This window comes from Canis aureus, chromosome 15 (genome assembly GCF_053574225.1).
Source record: "Canis aureus isolate CA01 chromosome 15, VMU_Caureus_v.1.0, whole genome shotgun sequence".
NCBI lineage: Eukaryota > Metazoa > Chordata > Mammalia > Carnivora > Canidae > Canis > Canis aureus.
The window spans coordinates 26,617,466-26,630,439 of NC_135625.1; the positions used below are offsets into that span (position 1 = coordinate 26,617,466).

Sequence of the window (12,974 nt, forward strand, 5' to 3'; positions counted from 1 at the left end):
TCTGGGGAAGAGCATTTCAGGCAGCAGGAAAGCAATTATAAATGTGCTGAGGTTGAGACAGTCTTCAGAAATCTCTAAAGAGCCCCAGACTGGAGTGTCTACAGCAGAGTGAGAAAAGAAGAGGTATACATGAGATGAAGTAAGGAAAACTAGCACGGCAATGTCACTCGAGGCCCTCTAGCCTTGGTAAAGGGTTTGGATTTCATTGTGAGTGAGAAGGGAGTCCTCAGGGTGAATTTTAGGAGGGATATAACTTTTTTTTTTTTTTAAGATTATATTTATTTATTCATGAGAGACACAGAAAGAGGAGAGTGAGGCAGAGACACAGGCAGAGGGAGAAGCAGGCTTTATGCAGGAAGCCTGATTTGGGACTCAATCCTGGGACTCTGGGATCACACCCTGAGCTGAAGACAGACAGACACTCAACCACTGAGCCACCCAGGCATCCCTAGGAGGGATATAACTTTTGATTGACATTCTAAGAAGATCATTCTGGCTTCTCAATGGAGAATGCATTGTAGGGAATCAGAATAATTCTGAATGTTTTGTAGGAAATCCAGAGCAGAGGTGAAGGTAGGGTAGTTAAGAGGTAGTTAAGATAGTTAAGAGGATAATTAAGAGCCTAAGGAAAAGTGGACTAGTTTGGGGTAGCTTTTAGAGTCAAACTTGTCAGAACTTGCTTATGGGTTGAGGGGAAAAAGAAGCATCAACAATGACTCATAGGTTTTGGCTTGAGCAATTTAGGGGCTGGGTGTGCCAGTTACCAAGATAAGAATAGAACAGCAAAGAGATTTGAGAGATGGTAGATTAAGAGTTCTTTGCTTTTTGAGATTTAAAAATAGTAAAAAACTGATATTGTGGTATAGATTTGAGAGATACCAGCCTATCAGTGGTACTTGAAATAAGGGAATTGATTTTTGTCCACATCAAAGGATAACTTAATAGAAAACTTGACAAGAGGGTTCTGGGTATGTGAAGTGGGGCTAGTGGGATATAAGGCTTTTTTCTAAAGACAGCAGAACGGGAGCTGGTTTTAATTTTGAAGCACAAAGCATGAATACTGAGGAACTTACTCTTGGGTATCAGCCCTTACATTAGCTGCCCTAGTTCTCTGCAGGTAATTCATTCTACTATTGTATTATTACTAGCAATGACCTTTTATTTTTCCTTAGAGTCTATATGTTTGGTTTTACCACTCTGGGTGCAACAGATCTAAGTCAATATAGGCTAAAAATCCCATATAATGGAGCACCTGGGTGGCTCAGTGGGTTAAGCATCTGCCTTTGGCTCAGGTCATGATCCTGGGGTCTGAGAAGGAGCGCTCAGCAGGGCTTCCTGCTCCATGGGGAGTCTACGTCTCCTTCTCCCCCTGCCCCTCCCCTCTCTAGTGTTCTCTCTCTTGCTCTCAAATGAATCAATAAAATCTTTTTTAAAAAAAATCCTGTGTAGAGACTTTTAACCCATTTTCTTGTGCTCAGTTTCTTAATGTTATGCTGTCAGACCATACAGATATCCAGATCATTCCGAGATTCCTGATGAGCAGGCTGATGCTCTTCACTGCTTTAGGACCCTTTGCTTCTTTTTCTCTCACACTTGTAGAACATTTTAGAATCATCTCCTTCACGACAGGCTTACACCTTTTCTCTTACTGTTGATGTATTATATCTTTGTGAGGCTTTTATCATTATATTCAAGATCTCAAAAGGGAAAGAGAAACACTAGTATGCAGTTGGTCATCTTGAAATGGAAAACTGTGGATCCCTGGGTGGCTCAGCGGTTTGGCGCCTGCCTTTGGCCCAGGGTGCAATCCTGGAGTCCCAGGATCGAGTCCTACATCGGGCTCCTGGCATGGAGCCTGCTTCTCCCTCTGCTTGTGTCTCTGCCCCCCACCCCCCTCTCTCATGAATAAATAAATAAAATCTTTTTAAAAAAAAGGAAATGGAAAACTGTAATTTTTATGCAGACAAAAATATTTGTCCTTGACAGTTGATTCTTCATCTTTCTAAATATTTCTAAATATTTATTTATCTTTATTTTTGTAGTATTTTTGCATAGTTTTCATCCCATTTTATTTAATTGTATTGGCATTTATCGTGGGCAGTACTTTGTAGATCTTTCATGTAATATTTTTCAATTCTGTTAAACACTTTGCCTATCTTACCTGAGACATGTCAATGTCACTCTTGAAGGATGTACTTGCTTTTTGTTCTCCTTTCTGTATGAAATAAATATTCTTTGGTCCTGCAAGTTTTCACTTCATTTAGAGATTATGATCACCAAATATTAATTTCTGAAGGTGGTATTCATTTTTTTTAATCCATCTCTGCATTCCCAAAGGACCTTCCTCCAAGCTTTAACCATAGGGATTCAAGAAAGGCTTGACGAAATGATTAGCTGGACAGGGACATACATTGCTCTTACTCACTTCTACTAACTATACTTGTTTTTTTCATTCAGCCAACATTTATGGAGGAACCCCTGTGTTTCAAGCTTTGAGTACTGCTATGATATGGGGATCCAGAGCTGAACAGGACTGCCAATGCCTTCTAGAAATTCAAGAATGCTAACACTCAACATCTATCTTGTTTTATGATCTATTAAATTGTGAATATTTTTTCTCCTCAATACAAAGGTGGTTGAGGGTGAAAGCTATTTTATATATTTCTTTGGAACTCACCCTTCCTTTAACAACAACAAAAACAAAAATACATGAGTACCATATTAAAGGTCTATAGTTCCTCTTGGTCTGTGTTTTGCTGCCATCAAAGACCTTAACCTACTTACCCTGAAACAGAATGTATTTTCCATGGATTTTTTTCTTAAAACCACATTTATGGCTCTCTTACTTATGTGCTTCCTCAAAACTTTTTAAATAGTAAGGTTCAAAAATATTATCCAGCTAAATATCATGGTAGGGAAGGTGCAAGCTGTATCAGGTAGTGTCTGGAATAGAATTGTTCACTTGAACAGTATTGAGGCAGAACAAGACAAGTTCAGGGTTTAAGGCACTGGTTTTCAGGGGTGGCAGAAATGAAGGTTTGGGTTTGGAAGTGATCTTTCAGCATTTTTGAATAGCTCTTTCCATTTCCTAAAGCATAGAAGACCAAGACAAGAGACACGGTGAGTGGTAGAAAGTAGCTAGGTTCTATTGCCTGTTTAGTTGTCTTCTCCTTGTTGGCATTTTGCTGTACCCTACATTTTTGTCTTTCTTCTCCAGTGAGACTCCTAAAAGATCAATTTGTTATCTCATTGTTTTGTTTTTTGTTTCTCTCTGCTGAGCATCTGTGTTATTATGAGTGTGTTATTATGAGTGTGTTATTATGATTATCTGAGTGTGTTATTATGAGTGTGTTATTATGACTGTGTTTTTATTTCTCTCTGCTGAGCATCTGAGTGTGTTATTATGTCTTAAGTTTTTATGTGTATATTTTTATTTTTATTTTATTTATTTTTTTATATTTTTAGTTTTAAAAATATGTAAGGGTGGGAGCAGATCTTGAGTTAATTATACAGATTATTTCACTATGGTGTGTATGTCTGATGCATATATATATGTATCTATATACATAAACACACATATACACTGTAGGATACAACATTGTGTAATGTAGCCCACAACAATGCATAGAATCCTTCCCACTTATTAATTTAACTCTTTGATTAACTATCTAGAATTCATCTCACTCACTTATCTATAATATGTAGGAGCACTTAGCTGACAATACAAGGCAGTTTATGATATAATCTGTTTAAGTAATACGGGTGATATGAATAATAATAGGTCTCATGTATTGAGTATTCATTTTACACCAGGCACAATGGCAGGCAAACCCAACTATAAAATCCCAGTAGATAAGAATGATGTAGCCCCATTATATCATGGTGTCTACATCAAAAGAACACTGAACAAAATAATCAGATTTTTGCTTGAATTTTTAGATAACTTCAGATTTCTAATCTTTAACTTAACAATTTTAGAATTATTATTATATCATTAGCTCTCTAAAGTGCTTGAAAATACATACAACATTGGATTTTATTTATTAGATATTCAGAACTTTAGTATGATTAGGATGAAATATATTCTTGTCATAGAATATTATTAAATATTAGTAACACATTGATTATTTAATATTGATAACACTTACAGATCACTTATTATGCACCAGAAGTGCTGTAATAATTTTGAAGGAATAAATGTTTTTATCTTCAAGCTAAGTATCCTTATTACCCCAATTTCAGAGGAACAACGCCCTCCAGTGCTATGTGACCTGTCAATAAAAATAACATTTTGATTTTATGCCTGTGTTCGCTTTGGTAGCACACATAAGATTTTATGCTTATATAATTTACTTTTTTTCAGTGTCTAGCATTTGCTATCTTATTTGGATAATGTAATATATATCAGACTATATTTTTATAAGAAAGTAAAGGAAATATGTGGGAGAAAATATATTCTCAATAGTATATGACCTCTTTATAAGGATAGTCATTGAAAAACTGCACGAATGTAACCAGTGTTGAGGGGCTCTACTCTGGTTCTAGAGATACCTGAAATCAATTGGTTGCTTCATTCAGGATCAAGTAATTAGAACAAAAAAATTGATCCCAGAAAAATCACAAAATAACCCAAATGCTAGTGTGATCAATTTTATAAAAATAAAATAATTGTTATTACATCTGATCAAAGAATGAAAGAGAGCTTAGTCACGCATGAGATGAAATACATTTTTTAATGTGAAATTCCAGTAGAAGTGTGTTGATCCAGGATATTTATCACATGGTTTTTCTTATTGAAAACCCTCTTCCTCTTCAAATCATTTCCTTGTCTGTAAAGTAGTCAGGGATGAGAAAGTTGAGATACCTAGGATTTTGGAGTTTATTTGAATATGCTGATAACTCCAAGCATATCTATGCTCCTCTTAGCTTCAACATAAATTATGAGTTAACGATCACAGCATCCTAGAGAGCTGGGATCTAAATATTATTCTCCCTTTGTAGGTTGCTATGGGCACAGACCAGATAAGTGCCTTATCAGAGATGGCTGGCAAGCCAGGGGCAGAGTGGGAATTAGATTGTCAAACTCTGGATGCTTCATCTTGGGTTTAGTAGAGGGATTCTCACCAGCTCCTGTGCAGACCCTGTGGCAATTGAGGAAGTTGAGAATCCGTGCTACCTGGGTCTGCTTACGGCTCTCACTGTGAATTTTGGTGTGTTTTGAGGGGAGTTAAGAACCTAAGAGCCCATAAAATAACCTTCAGAAAATAATACAAACAATCTATTTTTTTCAAGTTCATATATTTCTTTGAGCTGGCAGCCTCAACTCCCTAGTTTAATGCCAAGGGCCAGTACTATGCTGCTGAGCTTTACCATGAAAATCTTCATCATTCTAGAAAACAGCTAAGAAAATAAAAAGACTTTTTTTCTTTCAGTTAACCCTGTAACTCTGTTTACTATAGAAAAGTGCAATGCTAACTGAAAAAAAGTCTATGATTCCGTATATTCTTATAAAACTAAACTGTATTAGATATATAAGAGGTATTATTACATAGGAGGTATTATATATAAGAGGTATATTAGATATGAGTGTAATTCTGCAAAACTGAAAAGGGAAAGTGGTATAAGAGGAGAGACTAGAGGTGAATTTACAGTTCCAAAATATTTATGGCTTTATACTGAAAACAAAACTCATGACTGAATAGGTCTACATATTGAAAACTCAGCTTCTGGAGATTCACAGCTTTGAAAGAAAGTTATTAAAACATAAATTGCTGGGTATTTTCTTGACAGATGCAAAATAGCAAATTTGATTTATGAAGATTGTCACTTGCAATAAAGCAGATCAGAACATAGTCGTTTTACCTAATAAGTGATACAATGTTATAAATTCTTATCACAACTCCAAACGTTACCAAAAGATACAGAAAGGAAGCTTTCAAAAACACCAGGAAGACACTAGAGCTGACATACTAGAAATTCACCCAAAAGGAGGAAAGTGGAGATGTGATTAAAAATACTATTCATTTTTCATTTATTAGAGAAAAATACAAAAAATTTTGAGGAACAGAAAAATTACATACCTTAAATGAGAGTAAGTATTTTGTTGTATTTTGTTCAGTATTTTTCTATCCACTTACACACATTATTAAAATAAAATCAATCAGCACATCCATTTTATAATTCTTATTTCATTTATAATACATGGCAATGATTTCCTACATTTTTCACTGTTTTTCTAATGTATGGCTTAAAAAACCTATATCTTAGTCTATCATTTCTGGTACTATATAATTCAATTAACTTTTGATTAATTCTTTAATTTTTTGATTAATACTTTGAAAATTTGATGTTTAAGTTTTTCACATTTAAGAGTAAAATTGACATTTCAATTTTTGCATATCTGATAATATGTTTGTTTGTTCTTCATATTTAAAAAATATTTGATGTGCTGATATATTGGTTTTAAGTTTTACCATCTAAAACTCTATCAATGTTGGCCTACTTCTTTCTGATATTTGATATGGAGAAGTCTGAGTTTAGTCTGATTATTTTCCCCTTTGGAGGCAAACTTTCTGTCTAGTCAAGAACTACACTTATGGTATTTTCATCACCCTTGAAATTATGAATTTCAACAGAATCACTTCGTGTTTTTGCCCTTATTAATGTTGTCTGTTAATCTATGAGACTTTTTCATCTGTAGACTCAAAGCTTTCTTTTGTTTAGGAATACATCATCCTATCATAACTAAAATTTATTGTTTTAGTTAAGATGGCTCCTTTTTCAGGAACACAAATTATGTTGCACATCATTTTTCCATCAACTTGCATCTACTTTTTCTTCTCTCATGATTTTAATCTCTGTTCATTTCTCATATCTTGGAGGCAGCTGTTCAAATTTGTTCTACACATTACTATTCAATTTTCAGCAGTGTTCGCTTTGTTCTTTAGCGAATCTAATATTGAGTGATTCTAATCTCATGAAGATATTAATTTTGCCATCTTGCTTTTAATTTATTTCCTTTCATTTTGACTTACCTTCTAGCCAAATTCCTTTTCATGCCAGTATGCTGTCTTATCCTCTCATCTGTGCTCTTATTTCAAAGGGTTATCCTTTGAATTTCATTGCAAAGAGATGACAGTGTTTCTAGAATTTTATTTCCTGTAGTATCCTTTAAAGGAATCTGTTCATGAAGCTATGTTCTCTTGTGGTACAGAAAAATTTTCTAATCTCCATACTTTCTTGGCATTTTTAATTCATTCTGTGGACAGGAAGTGAATCCAGCCTCATTGTAGCTAGTAAGCAGGGATGTTATGTCAGTTAGAATTGCTTTGGTCTGAAAGTAAGGAAAAGAACCACAGTGGTTTAACTGATGGAGTCTTGTTCTCACATGACCAGAAGTCTAGAGCTAGGAAGTCCAGAGCTGACACAGGGGGTCAAGGAAGTGGCTGAGAACCAAGGCTTCTCTAGCTGCTGAACCTCCAAAACAATGTGACTTATTCTTTTTATTTATTTTTTAAAGATTTTATTTATTCATGAGAGACACACAGAGAGAGGCAGAGACACAGGCAGAGGGAGAAGCAGGCACCTGGCAAGGAGCCCAATGTGGGACTCAATCCTGGGACCAGGATCATATCCTCAGCCAAAGGCAGATGCTCAACTGCTGAGCCTCTCAGGCATCCTATCAATGTGGCTTATTCTTATGATTGAGAAATGGCTGAACCAAATCTAAGCACAATTATATATATGTATATGAAGATTATATATATGGTATGCCATACTTACCCATGTATATGTATATATACATATATACCCATTATATATTTTATATATTAAATATATAAATATTTTAAAATATGTAATGGATACATATTATATTTAATGAGTATATATACATACACACACATACATGTGTATTTATAATGAGTATCTTTAAGAGGAAAAGGACAAAGAGGAAAGGTGGGTGTCCAATTTCTTTTTAACTTGGAAAATGTTTTATTTATGAAAGTTCCACTTAGGAACTTAGGAACTTTATTTATGAAAGTTCCACTTAGGACATTCCTGTTTCTGTTTCATTGCTTAGAACTGTGTCACTGTGTCACATGGTCACCAACAGTTGCAATGGAGTTGGAGGAAAGAAGTATTTTACCTGGTGCAAACCATCATATTTTTAAACAAGGGATAAAGACCAACATTCGTAGGTGCAAAGGCCTTTGCTGTTTTGAATTACTGGTACATGCATGGCTGTCTCTTGCCACATGAGAAAACAGGTCCCAGTGAAGACAATTAATCTTAGAACATCTTCTCTAAAGCAGAGGGCATTGCCTAGGATGGTGATTTTTTAAGTTATCTTTTATTTCCAAATTACCTTAAAATTTTTTTTAATTATTTTCAGCCTAGGATGGTGATTCTTATTGCAGCATTTTAAGTCTTATTACTAGGAGAAATCACTTCCAGATCTTGCAAGTAGGATGTTAGCTTTTGGTTGGTGTGAGTTTTTTCTTCACTGATGTTTTAGTAAGATAGAACTGACTTAGAAGTTTCAGTATTTATTCAGACATGATCATAGAAAAAGACACAAAATGAAGAATGGCATAGCAATCCTTGGTTAGATTTGTGGTCTCTGAAGTGAAAAAAAAAATCCATGGGTAGATTTGAAAGTAATGTCAGTAAATTACCTATAGAGTGGTAAGTACTAAGATATATACAAAGGTGAAATCTATTGATACTGTCTTTTTAAAAAAAATTATCAAGTAGAACAAGTAAAATAAGAATGTAAATAATTCCAGACTAAAAACTCTTTGAGGGCATTGCATATGGTTTGGTCAAAGTTTTTCTTCTAAATGTGTTTATTGCCTCATTGATAGAAGTAAATCGCCACTAAAAGCTTGCTAAATTAACAATGCAAAATTAAATGCTCTAGATAAATTCAATTATACAGATACATATGCTGTGCTCTGGGGCACAGAGTGGAAACAGAGCTCAGATCAAGTAGTTGGTCGACATGGTGGCCTTGAGCTAGGCCCTCCCAGGAAGTACGACTTGGTTAGGGAAGGGAAGTTGCTGAATGACAGGAAAACAGAAGAGGGAGGACTGGGGTGAAGGGGCACAGTGTTGAGTGAAGGAAGCAATGAGAGGAGAAAGGAGGCAGATCCTACCTGCATCACACGGGCCCTTGACTTGGTCTTCGTGAAGCTTTTGAAGTTCTGAGAGAAGGTAGCAGGGACATGTAGGCCAAAATGGAGAAGGAAACACTGGAGACAGGGAAATTAATCTGGATTTTCTACTTGGTCTCCCTGACTCCACCAGTGAGGATTTAAATAGGATGGTAAGATTATATATTAAGAAACTTTACGTAGTCAGGATTGGGAAAATTGTAATCCTCAATATGAAACGCACTCTTCGTTTTTGAAGTTTGGCTGGCTTTCATTCATTCACATATTTATTTATTTTTAGTAAAATAATGTAATAAGCACTATGAACAGCAAATACAAACTAAACAGATGGTTCTCCCCGACCACCTGGTACTCCGACTTCTTCCCAATTGATTTGTGTAGGAAACATTTCTTGATTTCCTTTTTATATAATTTTATTGCACTTATATGTATCTATTAAAAAGCATATTTTTTAAAGCTGTTTTTAACTTTCTATAAAGTTATAGAACTGGATGTATTATTTGGGGACTGCTGCCACTCATTTAGTATTATTTTGCTAAGATCCTTGCCATAATTTAAAATGTAACTTCCTTTTGGATTTTTAATTATTTTATTTTAGTCATAATGAACTTAATAATGACCCAATGGTATTCTAATTAATTAATTAATTAATTAGCCTAGTTGTCACTGGATGAATTCATGAGAAACCTGGGTCCAAACTGAGTTTCACTTGTCATAGCTGTGAATTAGTTAAATCTGTTAAATTTAATCCTAACTTAATTAAAATGTCTTTGCTACCATCCAGTAAATATCAGTTATAAAATATGAATATAGCTTTTTTGGCTATGCACGGTAGGACATTTTCTCAGATGCACCATAGTGAGACAATTTCAGCAAAATATCATAAATTTCATGAATTTGTAGTTATCAAGCCCCTAATCAGAATATTCATTAAAAATGTGCTAAAGTAGTAAATATTGGATGTGCCAGTTACAGATGCATATAAAGATATAACTCTGGGTGATGCTTAATCTCTCAGATCAAGCAAAGCTAAGTATAGGAATTTTGTCATATTTGACTATTTAAAAAATTTTTTAATATCACTCTATGTGAAAGATCCTGAACCAGATGGATGTTTTTTTAGTTATTCTCCATCTCTAGGAAAAATTTGGGACCTAATTAAGCAGAAAAAAAATATAATTGCCTAACTTCACAAGAAAGCATACATTCTGACATGCATTTTTCCCACATTATATCACATCATAAAGATGTTTCTTCAGACATTTGTGTCTTTCGTGGACCGTGGCTTTCCTTGCTCCAGAGATAGGACCTCTGAGAAGGGGACCTCTCCAGAATTAGGGGGACAAGCTTATCCCAGTTTGCCTGGGTGTTCCAGTTTTAACATTGAAAGCCCTGTATCCCAGTAGGTGCCATGCCTATAAATGCTTTGTCAGGCACCTAGAATTATGTATAGTTAGGTTATGTCATGTATCAGTAATACACTCTCTTCTAGTGATGAATTTCAGATATATTAGATTCTCATTTACATTTTAATATAACATTTGTACTATTTCAAATTTATATTTTGTAGTATGTACAAAAAACCTAAAATATAAATATTTAAAATCCATCCTTTTTAACTAATTTGAATTATAGAATATTTATAAAGTCATTTTATTTCTTTTAAGTGTATATAGTAATTTGAACTAGAAAGACTTTCTCATTATGCTTTAATGAAGAAATGAGAATGATTTGTGACTAGCATTTCAGTTGTTTGTATGCATTGCATGAAAATAATTTGTTTTAGCAATACTTAGATTGGGAGAGCTTTCTGTTTTAATTTTCTTTCTCTAAAAGGGCTTAGAAAAACTTATTCTCTCTTAGAGAGGAAATAGAGGGCAGTACTTTCAAGTATGTCTTCTGAAATCAAAACTTGGGAGTACAAAGACTGGCTCTTCCACATACTAACTACCCGATCTTGGGCAAGTTGCTTAAGCTCAGGAAAATGTAGTTTTTTTATCTTGGCATGGTATGATAATTATTACCAATTAGACTCTCTCCCCACTACTCCTTGGTTACTCCTCTCTCCTCCTCCTCCCCTCCTCCTCCCCTCCTCCCCTCAGAGCAAGTGTCCTTGGCTCTGCTGGCTGCCCACTGCCCTCCTGCTGCTCCTCTCTTTTGTTGGCACCACACACTGCCACACATGCCAAATGCACCCACCCTGAGCTGCTGGGTATCTGGGTCTTCCCAGTGAGCCCCCTTGATTCCCAGAATGACGTCAACTGCTCAGTTATGGGACCATCAAAAAAAATGTAGTATCAGATACAGCATGTGATAATTTTGCCAATAATGAACATTTCATCATCATTTACAGTCAAGGCTTTGGGATTGTGATGAATGACTACACATGGTTTGCCTTTTTTAAGTGTAAAGGAGAAGGCAGCAAGGTAACCAGTTACTGCCTTGTGGCATGGTCTCATGACCATGGCTGGATCAATACATGATGTGCTGGGTAGGAATGAAGCTTTGTTCACTGGAACTAAGGTGGGATCTACCTCTGAGAATGTGAACAAACACTGCATACCTTGAGAATCTCCAGGAAAATTATCCTAATGGGCTCTACAAATATAACCATGACTTTGTGAAAGCGATCAATGCCATTCAGAAGTCTTGGACTGCAACCACATACATGGAATATGAGACTCTTACCCTGACAGAAATGATTAGGAGAGGTGGTAGCCACAGCCAGAGAATCCTAATGCCCAAAGCTGCACCACTGACTGCAGACATACATGAAAACATTTTACATTTGCCAGCATCTAGGACAGATATTTGGAGAGATATTTGTGGTACCAATTTTGTTACTTCTGTTTGAAACCAGGCATTTGCTTCTGAAGGACATGCTGGAAGCAAGAGTCCGTATCCTAACCAACAATACTCAGACCCCAATCTTGAGTCTTCAGGAGGTTGTCTTTTACAGCCAGCATGTTCAAAGCTGTGAAGGTGACTTCTTTTACCTCACTGCAGAAAAATATGCTCAAGATTTTGGGCCGGTGGAAGAGGTATGCTCTCCCTACATAGGCATGACTCACCATGCCAATCAAAGGAGGACTGCTTTTGTCACTACACCTCTAGGTACTACTATGTGGGAGGCTGCTAGGGGGGCTGCAGTGAATTTAAAGCCCTGAGGAAGCTTGAGCTCCTCACGGGCCCATGGCAATTGCTTTTGAAGTCTGTGAAGACTTCCTCCACTGCCACAAGGGGATCTACTATCACACTGGTTTGAGAGGCCCTTTCAACCTCTTTGAACTGACTAATCATGCTGTTTAGCTGGTAGGCTCTGGCACTGACGCAGCCTCTGGGATGGATTGATGGATTGTTAAAAACGGCTGGGGCATTAGCTGGGGTGAAGATGGTTTCTTCTGGATCTGCAGAGGAATCAATGAAGGTACAATTGAAAGCATAGCAATGGTGGCTAATTCCTCAATTGTAGGGTATATGTCCTAGCACTTCTACCGACCACTATCAGTCATGAAAGGGGATTGATTTATTCAGACTGGGGACTTTTATAGTAGCAATTCAGAATATTACACATAGATTCTTATGAAGATTTTTGCCTTTAAAATTAAAACTGCCCTTGATTTGAATATACCTTCCCAATGACCACTGGCCTACTTTGCAGCTGATGCAATAACAATACATGGGATTTTGTCAGTCTTTTATAATTCAAATATGCTATATTTTTAAGTCTGTGTAACACAGGTTTATATATATATATTTTTAATTTTATTTATTTTAGAGAGAGAGAGAGCATGAGTGGAA

The 12,974-nt window shown here is 35.8% G+C and overlaps 1 pseudogene; it reads left to right on the forward strand.

The window, feature by feature from the left end:
- The first annotated feature begins 10,420 nt into the window (after nucleotides 1-10,420).
- Nucleotides 10,421-12,659, forward strand: LOC144284151 (dipeptidyl peptidase 1 pseudogene; annotated as a pseudogene).
- Nucleotides 12,660-12,974: the final 315 nt, after the last annotated feature.